The 12,745-nt window shown below is 29.5% G+C and overlaps 2 long non-coding RNA genes across 5 annotated transcripts; one reads left to right on the forward strand and one right to left on the reverse strand.

Annotated features, from left to right (window-relative positions):
• The first annotated feature begins 6 nt into the window (after positions 1 to 6).
• LOC105136581 (uncharacterized) lies at positions 7 to 924 on the forward strand. The gene is made up of 2 exons (XR_844373.1): positions 7 to 688; positions 721 to 924. It is a non-coding gene; the product is annotated as an uncharacterized LOC105136581 (long non-coding RNA).
• A 4,433-nt stretch (positions 925 to 5,357) lies between these two features.
• Positions 5,358 to 8,194, reverse strand: LOC105136580 (uncharacterized). Of its 4 annotated transcripts, none has more exons than XR_844371.1 (3): positions 8,101 to 8,189; positions 7,011 to 7,089; positions 5,358 to 5,834 (listed from the first exon to the last, which is right to left on the reverse strand). It is a non-coding gene; the product is annotated as an uncharacterized LOC105136580 (long non-coding RNA). The 4 variants fall into 4 exon arrangements; XR_844370.1 differs by lacking the exon at positions 7,011 to 7,089 and adding an exon at positions 7,633 to 7,665 and having other exon boundaries at positions 5,358 to 6,257; positions 8,101 to 8,184; XR_844372.1 differs by lacking the exon at positions 7,011 to 7,089 and adding an exon at positions 7,633 to 7,679 and having other exon boundaries at positions 5,358 to 6,257; positions 8,101 to 8,184.
• Between the last annotated feature and the right edge of the window lie 4,551 nt (positions 8,195 to 12,745).

Raw genomic sequence — 12,745 nt, forward strand, 5'->3', positions numbered from 1 at the left:
CTCAAACAGTCAGTCTAAGCCCTGATATTCAGAATAAAGAAGCCTCCTTGAATGTGTACTGTGGTAGTGGTTTTACATTTGCCATAAGGTCACTCTCTGTCAATCCTGCCAGTATTTCAAGAAATTGAAAATGTTCCTGGGTAGCAAGTGGCATTATCCACACTACTACATGGAAGGATTTTAGGAGTTTAAGTGTCAGATTTCTTTCATTAATGCCCTGAAATATTAATTGGAAGTTCAGTTAAGATTATGTTGCTCAAGATGCTCGAGAGAACAAATCTACAAAAGAATCAATACAGAAAACCGTACAATTAGGTCAGTGCATAAGTGTCCTAGAAATGCCCAGCAGTTGTTTCCCATTTAAAGTTCTTTTTCTTATTTCCACATCTGCAGAGAAATGTCAGGTTTGGTATCTTGAATGCCTCCTATCACTGTTTCATCAAACATGATATTGGATCCGATGTTAGTTAACAGCCAGTCTTGGTATCTATGGAACAACACCAGATGTGTTTAAACAATGCCCTAGCAGGTGCAAGACATCTTCTCTAATGCTTTTGCTGTTTGGATTTTCTTGATGCCTTGACTGATGATTATGTTAAGTTTTAAGATGTCATGGTGATGTAGATGGAAAGTTTCAGTTTTAGCATCGATGATATGGGTTTTTATCAACTTGCAGGGGACCAACCATGTATTTTTTTTTATATTAATCGGTATTTAAAGAAAATCTCTTTAAGTTGGGATTTAGATGTATATACACATTTTGATAATGACTTGCTCTACAATAATGTCAACATAAACTGTGAGACTGACTCGATTAAAAAGACGTAATCTTGCAAGCATTGGCTATTCTATTTTTCCTCTCCTATTCTGTGTCTTATATGCTTACCTGATTCTATAGTCTTATGAGGTTCATTCTTTTCAGCATCATTCTTCTTTAGTAATAAAATTTAGGATGATGAGATTCAAGTTGTGGGGTTAATTGTTTTACTACTTTTCATGTTACACTCTCCCCTTCTTGTGCATGCCAGCTTCATGGTCATAATACTTTTTTATTTTATTTTATCTGAAATCTAAGTTTGAGTTTGCATGTTTCCCATTATTTTGCTTCTTATCACTTGAAGCACCAAATGATTAATCTTGGGCGAATGGATAGCTGACGATATATTTATATTTTCAAAACCTATATTTGACATATTCGAGTGCCTTTTATTTTAATCTTGTTTGTTGTGTGTTTGCAATTCAGAAGGATGTCTTATTCTCCTTTTGTGTTTTCTTCTTCTTCTTTCTAATAAAACTTTCCTTTCTATGTGGTTTCTGTGGCATATTTGATTGCTCACAATCCTGTATTTTGTTTTGAAATGGCGCTTAAATGTCAAATTCTTTTCCGTAAGTGGTTCTCTGTGTTTGATTAGCCATGCTATTAGTGCTCCCTCACATTTGAGCTTTCTCTTTTCCTTCTTTTAATTCCAAATCCTGTCACATGACACAATATTGGCTTTGTAATTTGGCAGTGTCCTTTTGTTTTTGGACAAACTCCTAATCCTAATACATGTGCTTGCATAACGGTGGGTCATGATTTGGTCTCGTTATTCTTTTGCTTCAGGAGTCCCACTCTACTTCTGTGAAATGTTTGGTTTAGAACATTTCGATACGCCAATATATGCCCAGTTACTGGCAGCCCTTATGCTGCCACTTCGGTTTGGTGCCCTGAAAAAACATCCTAGGAAAGATAGTAAGATGTTAGAGGTTTGGAATCGTATCTCGGGCGTGTTCAAGGATGTTTTCTTTTTCTCCCTTTGAGCTGTTTCGCATCTGTAATGCCAATCTTGTTTTTACCTGGAATAACATATTTCAAATGAGAAATAACATATTTACTCTAATACTGAAACTATATGACAAAAGCGTAGCTTTTTGCAGAAACAGCTTTAGGCAAGAAGTAGAGTAGCTCCCAGAGGATTCTCGAAGAAAAACCTTCGATGAACAAGACAAAAAACACCTAGTACAACAAATTAGCATAGCTCATGGAATGCTAGACGTCAAGACGAGGCCCAGGCATAGCTTCATGCAGGGGAGTGATGCTGCAGCCTGCAGCGAACACCGAGGCTCTAGTGTCAAGGCCGAAGAGCAGGCACGCAGCTACTAACATTAATTTCAACGGGTCGAAAACTATAAGCTAACATGCTAGCCAGCATTTATCCACGGCTGATAGGTTATATAAAGTCAATCTCGTTTTTACCTGGAAAAAAAGGATAAATTTTAGCCCCGGGATATCAAAGAACCACGAGCACCATCTTTGGAAACGTGCCACTTGAATCAATAAGAACAAGAAAAATCTTGATGTTTTGTCGGCATTTTTTTTTTGGTTTTTTAGCATTTTTTTTATTTAATGCTTGTTTTAAATGAGAATTATAATATTCAGATATATAATATTAACAGTTTGATAATATCTTGTTATTCATTACAATAAAAAACCACAAAAAACCACAGTAGTTCAGAAATCTAAGCCTAATACTCTTCGTATTGGTCTAAGATCTCAGTGCAATATGAGTGAATCGCCAACATATCTTATAATAATTTTATTTTAATTTTTTTTATTTAATAATTTTTTTTGAATTCTAAAAAATCCTTTTTCTAGAAAATGTGCTTTATAGGTCTAGGTAAACAGGTAAAATTCCAACTGTTCAAGGTTCTTATAAGAAAAACATGCCCTGACTCGAACTTAACAGCTATTATACAGATCTCAATTCTTTTACCGTTTTCAATTCTTTTACCGCTACATCATGCTCTTAATTTATTTAATACTATATCAAAACAAATTATAAATCAGCTGTCTAATTATACAGTAAAACTTTAATTGTATTATTTTGAAAAATACTAATCTCCTAGAGTTAAAAAAAATTCTAAGCCATGCCCTCTCATCTAAAAGAGAAATGATGGAGATAAGAAGTCAACATCAAGATAGAGAAGTGTTTGTAAGTATACATAAATAATGGTTTGTTTAAAATATAAAATTCTATTTATTTTTGTGAATTATAAAAAAATTGGAAATTTTAAAAAATATAATAAATTAAACATATGAAAAAATATGTTTTTTTTCTATATACACTAACTAATAAATAATAATAAAGAAAAGAAAAAAATAACTTAACCAAATAATTGTAAACGGGCTAGACACTTGATAGAGACGGTGTAATCGATCAACAGCCACTTGAAAAAAAAAATGTTGATTTATGCCCACTTGTCAACTTTGCCCTTGCGTTACTACTTCTGCCTGCGACTTTGCTATGAGTCCAAACAAACATTGTTATTAATTACCCCAAAACACGACAGGTTGTTTGATGACTTGTCAATTCAGAGCTTAACCAAATTTGTTTTTAAGCCGAGTTATGAGATGATTTATTTAAATTTAGATGATTTGATTGATAAACTCTGTTTAAAGTTAATTACAAGATTTTTTAAAGATATTATTTTTGTTCATAATAACATTGTTACAGTTTCTTTTTTTTTCTCAATAATATAGTTTTATTTAAAAAAATTAACCCCCATTTAACATATAACAAAACTTAAATCATAAAATAAAATAAAATACAAAGATATATAACTTCAAAAAAGGTTAATATTCAAAACAAATAATCCGAGTTTAAAACTAAGATCATCTTATAAAACGACAAACATAAAAAAATCATAAAATAAAATTTATAATCATAAAAAATAAAAAATAAAAATAAAAATAATAAAGATCAAATCTGATATGAAAAAAAATAAAAAAAATAATTAGAGACTGAATTGAAAACAATAAAAAATTAAAACAACAATAAAAAAATAAAGAAAAAAATTAAATAAGATAATTAAATAAAAAAATAATAAATCAAGAACATGATAAAAAAATAAAAATAAAAATTCAATAAAGAAATTAAATGAAATAAAATAATGAGAATGAAATTGAAAAATAAGTAAAACAAGAAAATGGTAAAACACAAAAAAAAACAAAAAAAATTAAGACCAGATTAAATAAAAAATTATAAAATGCCCAAGGATAAAATTAAGAAAAAATAAACATTAAAAAAATAAAAAGCAAAATAAATAATAATAAAAAACATAATAGCCAAAAATAATAAAAATAGAATTCAAAGGATATAGTCAATTTTTAAAAGGGTTAGTATGAATTTCTAAGCAAAGAAAGAGAATAAACAACAACGACCTTCCCTTAATTTTTTTTAAGGGCAATCCCATTTCTTCACAAAAAATCATCTAATGACTTAATGACTTTGCATGTTTAATACTTTTTAGCTTTTAAAGTTATAAGAAAAAATTTAATGTGCAAATAATATTGAAAAAAAAAAAACCCTTGAACTAATTTTTTTTTTTTTGCTTTTAACAGCAACAAAAATATTTTACTATACCAACAAAATATGTTTAGATCAAGTCAATTTTGTAATGTCTAATAAATTCCTAGAAAAGATGCTTTCACTTTCAATTGCAAGTTTTGTTACTTTTTTTAAGAAAATAAAATAATCATTTCATTGTTTTATTCCATAATCATAGCTACACTAATGACTTTTAACTATTTTTTTAATAATATGGTTGAAGTAAATTAGTTTTACAGTTGAAAAAACAAAGAAAATGGTTTTAAAATTAGGTTCCAACTAACAAGTAACAAATCATGTTAAGTTCATATATCCTCTTTTTATTTTTTTAAAATAATTTCTTTTGATGTACCTACTTGGCAAAAATAGAATTAGTTTATTGGCCATTTGAAAGCAATTTTCTATTATAATTAAGTGTGTGGAACAAAAATCTTTCAACTAAATTCAATTCTTTTTATTTTTCATATTCCTTATCCATTTCATCTTCTTCCCTTTCTCCTTGAAAAAGTTACTTGAAACCTTCATAACTTAGCAAGATCGACTTGTCATTGCAACGTATCAGATTTTGATGAACTCAAAACACAAGGAAGATATATATTAAGCACAAATCCCAATTTTGAGAATTATTATTATTAATGTTTTAACCATAGATCCTTCTACTTCTTCAAAATTACAATGGTTATTTTTTAGCTGTGAATGAAACAAAGTACATTATAATATTAAACATGATTCATCTGCATTAAATTTTGTTAAAAGCACCCATCTTCCTCCACTTTTGGCTCCTATATTAAACATAAATTAAGAATAATGTGATGAGGATACAAGCATATATTGGTAATGATTGAATATTTACTTTTCAGTTTCTACAAAGTCACAAAATACTTAAAAAAGCGAATCTTCTAGACTTCATTTATCCCCGGGGCTAATCTTACGGGCACTTCACTCTCCTAGTTAATAAATATCATTCAAGAAACTAAAAAATAGTGATTATTAAAAAATTTAGAGAGGGATTTTATAAGTGAGCTGTATACCAGTAAATAAAAATCTCCAATAACAATAGAAAAACTTGATTCTTCAATTCAGCAAATCATTCCTCCTATATTAACCCCTCTCAATAATCCATGCACCTACTCTTCCCTCTCGAAGCAGAGACAATAAGACAAATGGAGGGAGAGCAACATGAAACTATGCAGCTAAATGTGATAAAGAAACTAGCTTCACTAGGTATTATGATGGTGGCAACGAAAAGAAAACACTAATAACAACCGTGTATCTTAACAAGAATACCCACCATGAAAAAGAGATGGGAGACAACTACAAAGTGACTAGACCAAGCAGATCATATTATCAGTGTAGAAGAAACAAAAAAAAATTATTACCTCAGATGCCTACTTCGTTTTATCTGTATTAAGCTATTCAAAACATCAATCTTTCTCCACTTTTTCCCAACGCATCCAGAAAAATTGCCTATAAGAGTGAAAGCCTTACAAACAAAGTAATAAAAGACTAGTTGCCGTAGAGGGGTATATTATCAAGTCATTTGTTTTTAAAAAAAAAAATGTGAAGGGAAATGTGTACGAGGCAAGAGTTGTACATGCACACAAATACAAGTTCTGTATTTTGGTTCAATGTCAAAGTTCAAGCAAAACACAAAAAAGATTTCTGTTCCTTACAATAGGATTTTGAGGTTCATCCTTCTAACCTCCATAAATCATTAATGGCATTTCAAGTTCTTTTCCCATGCAAGTGTCTCAGCAGCAGGTATTAAAAATGAAAAAGAACAACTACAACGAAATTGAACTACAATTCAGCATACGAAATATGGGAACCACCTGCTCCAAACTTTTCAAGGTAAAGATAATGGAAAGAACATATAACAATGATGATCAACTGGCATAAAGAAGGAAAAAGAAATGATACATATTTTAGCATTCAAAATATGCTCCTGATCGACATCCCAATCAAAAAGGATTTCTAGTATTCAGTATTTAGCTGAAACAGGATTTTAAAGGTTGCCTCGAAGATAAACAAAAAATTATCCTAACTGTATTGCATTCTACAAAGAAATTTCTTATTCAGTAACATCTCCTCATCTATGATTTAGTTTTCTCTAATATACTCTTCAATGTGTTCTTAATTTTCATGCAAGTTTCCACTCCAAGAAAGTCGGAGTACTAGAAGCATTAAATTTGAATCACATCATTAGTCTTGTTTAAATTGCAAATGACAAAATCAAGGTGAGGGGACCTTTTCGCTTCAATATGTTCATTCTAACCACACTCACATAATTTCCCAACTGATTTCTGACAATTTTACCATCAAGAACATCTGACAATGGTTGAAATTTTAAGTGATTTACTTTTGAGGTTCAAAAAACCACAGAATCAGAAATTATCCACATAAAAGATATATTTGACCATGTAAAAGTTAGAATTATAGATAGATAGATATCTTTTCAGGGTAGTATTGACACAATACCATAACAAGCCAGTAGCCATTTTATCCATCATATCAAATTGAAGTAATTTAAAATACCAGCAAGCACATTACTGTTAACAACCCCACATGGACAAGCGTTGTGAGACAAGTAAATCAGGTACTCTCACATGCCTAAAAGAAGATATACAGAGAATGAAAAAGTACCTGAAGGCATGTATTAATAAAGTCTTCCCTCTTCATCAACATACAATCATGTTACAAATTGTATCTCTGTGAACATGTTCTGCAAAAAAAAAATTCTGTGTTCTTAGCTTAGATTTCGCACAAATGAAAGCTAAAGTGAGGCTTTACTTAATAGTAACGGAGACTAGAGAAAAGAGATAAATAGACAATCCTACATGAATATTCTCTTAAATAGACAACGCACACACAAAATGAAATAACAATTTAAGAGCATTAATATAGTCAAAACAAACCCAGGTACTAACACTACTTTATGACCATTAAAGTTAAAATTATAAAGCAAGAAAGAACATTTCTGGCAGCAGATTGTCTACTGTCTTCTTTGAAGCCGAAAACAGACGCAGCAAGAATACAATGAAGAAAGAAGAAAATAAAGATTATTAACAAAGCGATAAAACCTCTTGTACTCGGTTAAATGAATCTATGCATATGAAACAGAGACTGAATAGACCCGAAGAACATAACTTGCAAAATTCTAAATAAAAAATCACTACGTGGGTTGTTACTTGAACATAAAATTTGATGAGTAAACCAAAAATATATGATATGCTTCAAAGAAAATATACAGAAAATTAGGAAAAACCTGAATGCTTGGCTGAACCGAGGTGTCATGTTTCTGCAAAAGTAGGCCTATGACCATACAAAGAAGGAAAAAAGAAGGCACACATACCCATTTGCCAAATTCTAAAAAAAAAATGAAAAATAGAGAAAAAGACTAAACCTAGGATTTTAGCGATTAATGTCCAAGAATATTTTAAAATTCATAAAGCAAGACATAAAATAAATACAATCAAAACGGAGAAATAATGTTCATGACCTGAATTGAAATTTCTTTCTAAAGACAATCATGCAAGAAACCCACATAATCAGACTAAATAATCAAAAAAACACAACAGAAGATAAAAGAGAAGAACGTTAACAAATAACGAACTATTTAAATTCTAATTCAAACTGGAAATCAAACAAAGAAATATTCAAACCTGAAAATTAAACAAAGAAATAATAACTAAATAAAAGATAAAATCCTAAGAGCGTGAATCTTCAATCATACCTTAGAAGTGAAACTTGAAGAACGATCTTTCTTAGGGTTTTTCTTTAAGAGAGAGAGGATTTTGAAAACCCAGAAAGAGAGGCATGAGAGAAAAATGAAGAAGGGGGTTTCCTTTCTTCGTTTATATCCACACAGTTTGGTTTGCCTTGGTAGAAATGAAATATTTTGACCGTTGGAAGGGATTGCTTTCGTTGAGACGACGCCGGTTTTGAAACGATAAGTTCAAAAAAAGGAAAGCAAAGGCCCCGCAAGGCCCGTTATTTATAAAGCCCATAAATGGTATTGATTTGGCCCATTTTTGGACTCTTCTCTCTTCCACTTTCTCTTTCATTTCAAAGCAGAAACACTTAAACACGTCCACAGAGAGTAAGAGAACTATGGAGGTGAATGTGATAAAGAGACTAACTACACGGCTCCGTTGGGGAATTATGAGGTGGAGCCTTTCCTACAGTTCATTTCTAATCTCTTCTCTTTCTCTCCATCACAATAGAGGTATTGCTTGCTCGCTTGCTATATACTGTCTCAGAACAGGTTACATTTTTTCATTAGTTAAAGATTGAAGCTTTAGTAGACCCTTCTAGCCATAACATTTGTAACTTAAGACCCTTTACTGATAATGATTCCCTTAAAAAAATTTGCAGATTATGAAGTGTAATTATTGTCCTTAGTGAATGATTCTAAGTTTAGACCATTTTGGTGATAGTTAATGGTATTTTTGCAGATTATCAAGTATTATTTAGCGTTCTTCAACCATACAAAACCTCAATGGATATCAAAACAGTGACGAAAAGGCACTCAAGAATTAGTATTACATTTGGTTAAGGAACTAGTCCATCTCTTATGGCTTCTTTGGTATCGAAATATGATCACTGTAATTGCCATAATCTGTTTCATCCAAGCCATTGGTCACGTTTTCTGTTGGAGTATTGATTTAGTGGAGTTGGATATTATTATTGATAAGTTTATGAAAATGGGATATCATAGGATTGTCAGAACGGTTTTTTATAAAATTCGTGCACTAGATGTGGTTATATGAAACACAATGATCGGAGGTTATGTTAGAAAAGCATGATATGAGGAGGCATTGAGACTTTTTTGAGCTATGATTAGATCGAATGTTGAACCAGATAAATTTACACTTGCATGGTTACAAATGGTGTGCAAGACTCGGAGACCTTAATCATGCTCAGTGGGTGCATATGAGTTGTTGATCGAGAAAAGAATTGAGTTAAGTTTTATTTTGAGTTCAGCATTGATAGACATTGATTCGAAGTGCAGTAAAATTCAGACTACGAAGGAGATTTTTGATATTGTCCACCGCAATGTTTGTATTTAGAATTGGATCGATGATCAATGGTTTAGCAGTTCATGAGCTTGCTAGAGATACAATCAAAGTCTTCACGAAGATGGCGGTAGAACATGCTTTGCCTGATTCTATAACCTTTCTTGGAGTTTTAACAGCGTGTAGCCATTGTCGCTCGGTCACAGAAGGTTACAAATACTTTGATTTAATGAGAAGTCGATACTCAATTCGGCCACATCTTGACCATTATGGATCCATTGTCCATTAAGATATTAAGAATATTGTGATGCTCAAATGGAAATAAAAGAAGGTGTTGAAAATTTAGTTAGGTTCGAAGGAGAGAAGGTGTAACTTGTGAACACGGTTATTAAACTTGGTTAGATCCAATAGATCAATTCAGTATTTAAACAACTCGTTCTTGGTTGTACAAAATCAATCCAAAATTAATCTAGTATCAAAAAACAATTAAAAAAATAAAAATAAGAGAATAACTATGAGAATAAAGAAAATTCCAAAATATTTTCTGTGCCTAATTTAGATAAGTTATCAGTTGACTTTAATTAAACGTGTAAAACAGTTCAGCAATCAGATTATAAATCATGTCTGTTTTTAACAGAAAGCTAAGACGTCTTCTTCAACTAAGAATTTTGATACGCATCCTGCGTCACAGCCACCTGCTAGAGGAAACACATGATGACTGACTCTAGCAAGCAACATGACACTGGGAATAGAGAAGACAAGACAGCCCGCAAGGTGAATCAATCCTTGGAAGCTGGATATTTGTTATAGCATCTTAGTATACTCCCAGCTTGTTCCAAAGCTTGACAATCCCTTTAACGTTTCCTGTCCACGTATATATATGTCTTTAACTTTCAATAGCCAAGATACCAAGTTTTAATTTGCATCTATTGTCGGGGACTATTAGAGGGGTGGCCCGTGCTATCTCACGAGCCGGTTAAAAATATTTAAGCATATAAAAAATATTTTAAATAACAAAAATATTTAATTAAAAAGAAATCATTAAAGATCCATCATCACTTCATCATGAACATTGTTCATTACAAAAAAATTTTGTCAAGATGATTCAAACTTAATTGAAATAGTATGAACAATGTCAACTTTAAAAGAAGCTATATGGACTATTAGAGCTATTTGGCTGTTAGAACAACATCCTAAAAAACAAATCGAACAAAATAAAAATAAAATAAAGTGAGCATGTAATTATATTCAATTAATAAATTCTATTTAATTAAAAAATAAAACCAATTTTAAAAAATAAAAAAAAAACAAAAACAAAAAAAATCTAAGATAACCCAATTCAATAAAAACAATAGCTAAAATAAAGGTCATAAAAAGCATGAAAAAAAGTTCAATATGCTATTAAATAAATATTAAAGTTCAATATGTTATTAAATAAATATTAAAGGATAAAAATAAAAATAAGTATTTTAAAAAAATGATAAAAAAGAAGTAATTCTAGGCTAACCTCATGAAACTATGTTAATTTCCAAAGCTTACAATCGTGAAATCCTAGACACGAGTATAACTAAAAAGATCAAATCCAAAATAATCAAACATTGAAAAATAAAATAATAAAAAGTACTAAATTAGAAAAGTTTACAAAGAAAAAAATACATAATCAAAAGAACGATGATGAAATTTAGACCCCGTTTGTTTGCTGAAAAGTAATATTTATTTGAAAAGTGATTTTCTTGGAAAATAAATTCTTAAAAAGTAAATTATTTTATGATGTTTGAAAGTATTATGAAAAATAAATTAGAAATACTTTTCAATGATTAGCAGTTTCATGGAAAATAAGCTAAAAAATAAATTGTTAATATTTTTTTTTCAAGTTTATTGAAATAATAAGAAATAAATCTTACATATTAAAAAGTTGAATGAGAATAAATTTAAAAAAAAATTGATAAATTATTTCAAATAAAATAAATAGCAATTAAAATAAAAAGAGATAAGATCTAATAGATAAAAAAGTTAAAAAATGATGAAATTAAAAAAGAATTGCAATTTTATAAATTATTTCAAATAAAATATATAACAATCCAAAAACAAAAACCAAATCTGATAAATAAAAAATTTAGTTAAGAAAATGATAAGAGAAAAACAAATAAAAATTATAAAAATAAAGATTAAAGTTGATATAGAAATCAAATTGAAAAAAAAAATTCAAAACAAAATATGTAGCAAATAAAAATTTGAGAACCAAATTTGATATAATCAATAAATAACATAATATTTCTAATTTTTTCACAACTTTTAAAAAGTATTTTTCACCCAAAATAAAAAGAAAATACTTTCCTGAAAACCAAATCAAATTTTTTTTAACCAACTTTTTTAATAATAAATAAATACAAGAAAGTTTAAAATATAATTTTTAGAAAATCATTTTTGGTGAAACAAACGGGGATATGAAAAAGATTGATGGAGGGGTAAAATAAAAAAAAAAATAATTTTAAAAATTATTTCACATTACAAAAATAGAAATTAAAAAATATAAAGATTAAATTTGACAAAGTAATAAAATTAAATAAGGATAAAATTGAAATAAAAATCTAATTTAATGAATTATTTTAAAAAAATTAAAAAAAAATTAAAGGCTAATTTAAAAAATTAAGGGGCAGAGCAAACACCAAAACCAAAATAAAAAATAGCTATCTAAACTAAACTAGATTTCTTCTTAGTACAGATTTCTTCTTAGTACACATGTCATATTTTCATAGAGAAAACTTTGAGGTGAAATGAATGAACCCAGAACAATTTTTCTGGCCACTAGAATCAATCACAAGTATTTTTCAAAGATGACGGAGCGACTACTACATTGACATTTGCTCAGCACATGTGGACAAATTTAGATAAAGACTAAACTACCCCTAACCCAACATAATAACAATAAAATAAAAAACTAATTGTGAAATGGCTAAAATATCCTTTGACCTAGGGCTTAAGAATATAAACTCTAAGAGCAGGTTGATCTCTAAAATAAATAAAAAAACTCATATTTTTTTCTGATTTCAAGGTTAATATAGTTTATTTTACTATGCACAGTCAAATGAAAACACAAATATCTCTTCATGGCATATTAACAATTTCTTTCTTCTAAGGATACCGATCTACTTTTAATGTTTTTTAAAAAAGCGAATATCCGATCAATTTAAAAATACTAAAATAATTTTACCCTTAGTTATTAGCTTATACTTTTTCTCAAGGGTAAGATAGTGAATTTGTTCTTCCCATATATCGTAAAATATGTAACAGTGATTACACCTAGAGTTTTTTTTTTTTTTTTTTTAATTTTAAAAAAAAAATCCCAACAATGGACCTATT

The sequence above is a fragment of the Populus euphratica genome, unplaced genomic scaffold (genome assembly GCF_000495115.2).
Source record: "Populus euphratica unplaced genomic scaffold, PopEup_1.0 scaffold133.1, whole genome shotgun sequence".
Classification (NCBI taxonomy): domain Eukaryota; kingdom Viridiplantae; phylum Streptophyta; class Magnoliopsida; order Malpighiales; family Salicaceae; genus Populus; species Populus euphratica.